Below are 8168 nucleotides of genomic sequence, written 5' to 3' on the forward strand. Positions count from 1 at the left end.
AATAGTTAAGGGTGCCTTTGTTAGATCTAGAGCGAGATGGCTTGAAGAAGGAGAAAAAAATACGAGCTTCTTCTTCTCACTTGAAAAGAGGAATTTTAAAAGGAAAAGCATCTCTGCATTAAAAATTAACAATTCAGTTTCTAAAAACACTGAAGAAATTGAGGAATTTGTTACTAATTTTTATAGGAACCTGTACTCCCCTGATTTACAGGCAAACCAAAGTATGTCATACCTACAACAGATTAAGAACTATATACCTCAAATAAGTGATGAATTTAAGTTGTCATGTGAGGCTACTGTTTCCTTAAATGGAATGAGAGATGCAATGAAATCAATGAAAAAGGGCAAGTCACCTGTCTCCAATGGCCTTACTTTAGAATTCTTCATACATACCTTTCTTCTTAATGCTTCATAAAAAATGGATGTATAAAAAATGGTACAATGGCTCCTACTATGAAACAAGGGGTGATATCTCTCATTCCCAAAACAGATAAAGATTTAACTATAATTGATAATTGGCACCCTATCACTCTTCTTAATTTTGACTATAAATTAATTGCATCCATATTTGCCAAGAGATTAAAACAGCATTTACATTGTATCATTAATGAAACACAGACTGGATTTATGAAAGGTCGTCATATTAGTTGTAATACTCGACTTGTTCTGGATCTTATTGATTACAGAGATGAAATCAAGTCTGATGCAATTATCTTATTCCTCGATTTTTATAAGGCCTTCAATACTGTAAAGCATCAATACGCTTTAGGGGCTTTTGGATTAGCTTCTAAACTCATAAATATTGTTCAAATGCTGTACAAAGAAATAGATAGTTGTAGAATTTTAAATTCACGTATATCACCAAGGTTTCCTGTCCTTCGTGGAATACGTCAAAGTTGCCCTTTGAGTCCCTTTCTATTTTTATTTGTTGTTGAAACATTATCCATAGATATTTTGCACAATAATATCTTTGCTGGCCTTGATATCTTTAACAGAGAGATTCGAATCTCAGATGATACTACTCTATTTTTGAAGGATAAAGAGCAAGTTTCTCCAGTTTTAACTACAATCAATGCCTTCTCTAACACTTCTGGGCTCACACCTCCACGGTCGGGGTTCGATTCCCGCCTCCGCCTTGTGTGTGTGGAGTTTGCATGTTCTCCCCGTGCCTCGGGGGTTTCCTCCGGGTACTCAGGTTTCCTCCCCCGGTCCAAAGACATGCATGGTAGGTTGATTGGCATCTCTGGAAAATTGTAGTGTGTGAGTGAATGAGAGTGTGTGTGTGTGTGTGCCCTGTGATGGGTTGGCACTCCGTCTAGGGTGTATCCTGCCTTGATGCCCAAAGACGCCTGAGATAGGCACAGGCTCCGAGGTAGTTCGGATAAGCGGTAGAAAGTGAGTGCTTTATTTGAGTGAAATTATTTGCTTATTTGACACTGTGGAAACTGAAATTGAAAATATACCAATTAAAAAGTGAAGTATTTGGGAATTCATATAACAAAAATAATTAGCGCCCTATCACTCTTCTTAATTTTGACTTTAAATTAATTGCACCCTTCCCTGTCTTTAGCTGTAGATAATCACACCTCCAAAAATATAGATATATCTACATTATTATATTTACATATTTACATTATATATTTACATTATTTACATTTGTAATCTTCTTTTATTTTACATTACATATATTGCACACATTTATCTGAATTTCATTGCTTTTAGTAAAAACAAGGCATCCCATTGTGAGAACCCTGAAAAGACAAGAAGGTCTAAGTTTGACTCCTTCATTTAAAGATTCAAACAATAGATTAGGTAGAAGAACTTGAAGAGGATCCTTTGTTAGAAGACAGAGGGACTTCGTAGGAGTTCAAGGTAAGACCAACTCTAATAGTTGATCTTGTGTTTTCAAAACTAACCCGTGCAAACTAGGACAAACTAGGGTTTCCTACACAATCCAAAAACATGTGTCACTAAGGGACACGTGCGTCAGTATAAATTACTTTAACGCACACACACACATGCACGCACACACAATCAACTGTATGGACTGCAATGTCCCACACAAAATGCACACTCTGCCAATTTACATCCATGTCTACTGCACCATTATATCAAACTGTTCACATGCTGTTTTGCACAAAGTTTTTGCTCTTTGCTGTCTCACATTTCAGCATGTGCAACATTTATACGCTAACTGCACGTCTAGTGCCACCGAGTGGTTATTCATTACAAGCTATTTATCTAGTGGTGCATGACTGACTTGGTTATTAATGACTAAGGACTTTAATTTTGGAAAGTTTTGATTTTTGAATAATTCAGGAAGCAGCAGTTGTTCTGAGAAGTGATCATTCTTAAACACAACAACCACAAACATCTTTTAGATCCAATGATTGTAAGTATACAATGTTAAATTTAATACATTTATGAAGGATCTGTACTTTCTTAGTTAATTGTTGTTTTTTTGTTAATTGTGATTGTTTTTATTTTAAATGTGTACATTCAATTCAATGTTTGTTTGTTTGTTTTCTCCAAATTGTGAAAGTGAAACTGGCTCAGTGTACACAATGAAGCAGGAACAGACATACCTGTAGCAAGCAGGAACAGACATAGCAAACAGCAAAAGGGTGAGTATTTACAGACTTTTATAATTAAACTAGTAATAAGAATTAACATTCTTTAGTCATCATTATGTCTAATGCACTGAGGAACAAAAAAAGAATAGTTTTTAATGCCTAAAGTGAAAACAGACTGACTGACTTTAATAACTACCGGATTGTGCACAGTTTGATTTTTTCATTTACACACACACACACACATATTTCTCTCCTTCAGGAAGAATGGACTTGATCATGAATAAGAAGGTAAATCTTATAAAATGGCTACATGGGGACGAATTCATTCTGCAGCACGTACAATCTAAGAAACTGATCACTATGGCCGAATACATGAAACTGAAGAGTATCTCAGACCCCGGAACACTAATAACGGACCTCTTGGACCTAATGGTGCAAAAGGGAGACCGTGTATGCGTCGGTTTCCTAGACCTGCTGAATGAAGATGATGTAAATGAAGGCAGCCCTGAGCTCCGGGACTGGATAAAATCAGTAAAGATCCCGGGTTACCAATATTTTCTTCTACTTTAAGTCAGCAAACACTAAAATGAACACAATTCAATCCTTGAGGAAGTCACAAGGTCAACATCCATAGTTTCCTGTTGATAGATAGATAGATAGATAGATAGATAGATAGATAGATAGATAGATAGATAGATAGATAGATAGATAGATAGATAGATAGATAGATAGATAGATAGAACTTTATTGTTATTGCATAGTACATCGAGTAGCATTAAGTAGTAGCATTAAGTAGTAGCATTAAGTAAAAGGTCTAAGAGGACTGAACTTCATCCATCAGCTCCACATTTACATTTAGAAAGTAAATTAAATTTACTCTTCTTTGTGCATTTTCATATTTTACAGATAGGACCCAGACCAATCCAAGAATTACAGGTAACTCCTGATCCACTGAAAACATTTAAAGTATTAATTCGAAGAAAAAAAAAGACCAAGATATGGTTAAAAAGGGTTTGGAATACATTGTACTTTCTGTCTAAAGCAAGTACACCATGAATTTCTTCTTCCCTTTCTTCCATTCTTCCTTTTGTATACCCCAGGCAATGCTGATTTTTTGTAAAATAGCTTCTATATGATAAACTGTGTGACTAATTACTGTACACACAATACTTTGTCTCTCTCTTTTCCATTTCTGTCTCCTCTTTACATACTCTAGACTGTCAGGATTTTCTGAAGACGAACAAGGGCGAACTAGTTAATAAAGTTAAAGGCGTTGACAGAATCATTGATGACCTCAGCCTTACTGGTGAAATGGCGGCAAACGTGCGAACTGAGAAGACTGACCAGGCCAAGATGAAGAAACTTCTGTATTACACTACCACCAAATCAGCTGCTAGGCGTCTGGTTGATGCAATGTATAGACATGCAGCTGATGTCATGGAGGACTTGGAATCAGCCTAATGCATTTAAAATCCTTCTTAATTGATGGTGCATCAAGTAAAAAACAGACCACATACCTCAGCTTTTCTTATACAGCATTATAAGATGTTTTATTTACATTGTGTAGAGAATCAGTAATAAATATGATCCTACTATGGTTTTACACTTTTATATTTTATAAATGGGGCAAGAATGTGAGATGTAAATCAATTATGATGGAAAATAAATTCGATAAACATCAGTGTCTCCTGGTTTACTGCTCACCATGTAACTGGCACACAGTTAAGCACATTGTTAATCTAAACAGACTAATGTGATTGTGACTAATGAGAGCAAGCAGACGGTAGCCTGCTTCAGATCCTGCTTGGTTAGTATCCCAGAGCTCTCCATCAGGTGGCTGTGTGTATTAATACAACTCTTCTACAAAGTGCTATTTACCTTATAATCCTGCTAAAACATAAAAAATTTATAGTATGGCATCATCATCACCATCAACACCACCATCAGGCTATGATGAATAAAATTATTGTTCAGTCCACTGAAAATGAGCTTAGCATATAGCACTCTGCATCACACAGCACACTTTATTTATAAACTGGTTGCTGTCAAATGTACAAAATCTATGTACATATCATTGTAACACATAATATCTGAACCAGCACAATTACATTAGGTCCTTCTAAACTTGGCTGCTTGTATTCTCATCCATTCCTTCATTATTCGTTCATTCAATGACATTACTTTTATGAAGCCTGAAATTATTGAAACTTTCTAAAATGTTAGGCCACTTGATTTATTTCTAATAAATCATAGAATTCATTAAGATCATTAGGGGACATGAAAAGCATTTAGGATGTCAATTTGGACAGGACTTAATCACTTTGAACACTTGTGTGTCATATGGTGTCATTTTTTAATGCAAAAATGCGGAATAATTTAACCACTTAGGCCTGTATGGTTGTTTTTTCTGTCAGCTTTCTCATTTTTAGTTAAGGAATTGATTCCTTTTAATTCAAGGTACAGTAAGTCGGTGTTATTAATACACTGCTGTTGTTGATATCATTACAACTGCAGTTAATTATATATATTATTAACTGCAGTGATACTAATGTAGGTACTAAGGTAGCATTGTTTGTTATTTAAATAATTACCCTTTATTCTTACATATTCACAATACTAGAGAATATTTAGCTAAAACGTTGTATTTTCCACCCTGTATATTAGAACCACACAATCCTCAGTTTTAGGTTTTGGTCTATAAATCTGGAAAAAGGTACCGAAGCATTTGGGCCCTCACGACCAGACTGTGTAACAGTTTCTTTCCACAAGCCATCAGACTCCTTAATAACACACACACACACACACACACACACACACACACACACACGCACACACACACATGCACAATCAACTGTATGGACTGCAATGCCCACACCAAATACACGCTCTTCCGATTTACATCCATGTCTATGGCACCATCATATCAAACTGTTTACATGCTGTTTTTGCTCTTTGCACATGCTGTCTCACATTTCTCACTATCTTTGATAGTACCCTTTCTTTTACCTCACATGTAAATAATGTTACTCGGGCTGCATACTTTCACCTTCGAAATATCAATAGGCTTCGTTCCTTTCTCACCACTCAATCTACCACCACTCTTATTCACAGTCTAGTAACCTCCCGGCTTGACTACTGTAATTCTCTTCTTATTGGGCTTCCTCACAAAACCCTTCATAAGCTGCAACTTGTTCAAAACTCTTCTGCCCGTATTATCACTCGTACTCCCTCTATCCATCATATTACACCTGTTCTGGAACAGCTACACTGGCTTCCCATTAATTTTCGTATCAAGTATAAAATTCTTCTTCTAACATTTAAAGCTATCCACAATCTTGCACCTTCATATCTTCTTGATCTTCTTCATACTCCAAAACCAACTCGCACTCTTAGGTCTTCTTCTTCCACTCATTTCATTGTTCCCTCTGTCCGTCTTGTAACGATGGGGAACAGAGCTTTCAGTTACTCTGCACCTCAACTCTGGAACTCACTTCCATCTGAACTCCGTAATATTGATTCTCTTTCATTATTTAAATCTCAGCTTAAAACTCATCTGTTTAGTTTAGCATATTCTAGATCATGATTTGTAATGTTGGTCCAATTTTTTTTCTATGTAAGTATTGTATAACTATATTTTTTGTTGTTTTTCTTCTTCTTTTGTACGGTGACCTTGAGTGTTAGAAAGGCGCCTTTAAATAAAATGTATTATTATTATTATTATTATTATTATTATTATTATTATTATTATTTCAGTCGATTGCTGTTTTGCACAATACTTTACAATAGCTCATGTAACTGCTGCTTTAATACTGTGTTTATTTCAGTATTTCTGCACACACAATATTGTTAGAACATACAGTATTTACACTGGTTGGTGCTGTTTTTGTATATTGTCTTGTGAGTATTGTCCTGTAGTTTTTTGTTTGCGTTGTCACTGTTGTTTGCACTGCAAGACAAGACAGTGCAGGACAAAAAGACAAAATCCTGTACTGTCTTTCTGTCTTGTCTTGCACTTTCTTTTTGACCTGCACTGTCTTGTTTGTCTTGTCCTGCATTGTCTTTCTGTCTTTTGTCTTGTCTTGCACTGTCTTTTTGTCTTGTGTCTCACACGGTATACACCAGGTTGCACAGATGTACTTTATGTATCTAGGACTAACTTACTAAGTCCTTATAGCTCTGTCTTTGTGTTATGTAGCACCATGGAGAAACGTTGTCTCATTTCACTGTGAACTGCAACAGCTATATATGGTTGAACTGACAATAAAAGCTTCTTGACTTCTTGACTTAAATTAAATGTCCATTTATACGCTGTCTAACCACACGTCTAGTGCCAACTAGTGGTTTAATACACGCTATTTATCAAGTCGAGCATGACTGAATTGGTTATTATGACTGCAGACTTTAATTTTGAAAAGGTTTGATTTGTGAATAATTCAGGAAGCAGCAGTTGTTCTGGGAACTGAACATCCTTAAACACAGCAACCACAAACGTCTGTTAGATCCAATGTCTGTAAGTATACAATGTTAAATTTAGTACTTGTATGCAGAATATTGTTGGTGATATATGATGATCTGTACTTTCATTGATTGTTGTGATTGTTGTTTTTCATATTCAGTGATTACAGTATATCTTTGTATATTTTTCAGTTTTACAGTTAAATCATAAACTTCATAAACGATTTACACTTTGTACTTCCTGGAAAGTCAGATATCAGAGAAACCTAAGGAGACCTTGAAGCTGAGAAGGTGTGTTAATACAAAGTGTCTGTAATAAAAACTTCAAGGCCTGATTCATGTACAGTCAGCATATAGAAATGCATATTTATAATGTATATAGAAAACAAAGCCTTCAAACATTCCTTTTTGAAATCACAGACACATGATGCAATAACAGTAGGATTTCTTTGTATTGTTCGTGTTGAATTACAGGAGAAATGGAAATAATCACCCATAACAAAGTGAAACTTATCCAATGGTTATGTGGAGAGGAACTCATTTTGCAGCATGCTCAGGCACGGAAGTTAGTAACACAGAAAGAATACACGAAGGTCAAAAGTATCCAAGATCCCAGTGCAAATATTACGGAACTCTTAGACATCATTTTGCAAAAGGGAGAATCAATTTGTGTCGCTTTTCTAGAGCTACTGAAGAACGACGATGTGAATGAATCAAGACCAGAGCTAAAGAAGTGGATAACAACAGTAGATACATCAGGTATCATAGACTAATGTAATGTGTTCCTTTATATTTTTTCTTCTTTCTTCATCTCTGTCTCTCTTTCACTCTCTCTCTCTTTCTCTCTATCCCTTTTTTCTTTCTCTCTCTCTGTCTCTCTCTCATTTTCTCGATCTCTACATCTGTCTATCTTTATCTCTCAGTCTTTTTTTGTCTGTGCCCTCTTCCCTCTCAAACTCTCGATAAATTCACTGCTTTGTGATTAAACCATTTTCTTCTGTTTTTATAGCTTATGCAGATAAAACAGAGACAACTATCCCCAAAATTTCAGGTAATTCTTGGTCCATAAGTAGTATTTAGAGCTTCCATGAGCTAAAACCAACATTTATATTGGTTTTAATATATATATATATATTCTAT

General features: G+C 35.5%; 1 long non-coding RNA gene across 1 annotated transcript; it reads left to right on the forward strand.

Moving 5' to 3' along the window:
- The first annotated feature begins 2142 nt into the window (after positions 1–2142).
- LOC113645401 lies at positions 2143–4254 on the forward strand. Its single transcript, XR_003441212.2, has 4 exons — positions 2143–2392; positions 2543–2624; positions 3480–3509; positions 3790–4254. It is a non-coding gene; the product is annotated as an uncharacterized LOC113645401 (long non-coding RNA).
- The last annotated feature ends 3914 nt before the right edge of the window (positions 4255–8168 follow it).

Source organism: Tachysurus fulvidraco, chromosome 6 (assembly GCF_022655615.1).
Source record: "Tachysurus fulvidraco isolate hzauxx_2018 chromosome 6, HZAU_PFXX_2.0, whole genome shotgun sequence".
NCBI lineage: Eukaryota > Metazoa > Chordata > Actinopteri > Siluriformes > Bagridae > Tachysurus > Tachysurus fulvidraco.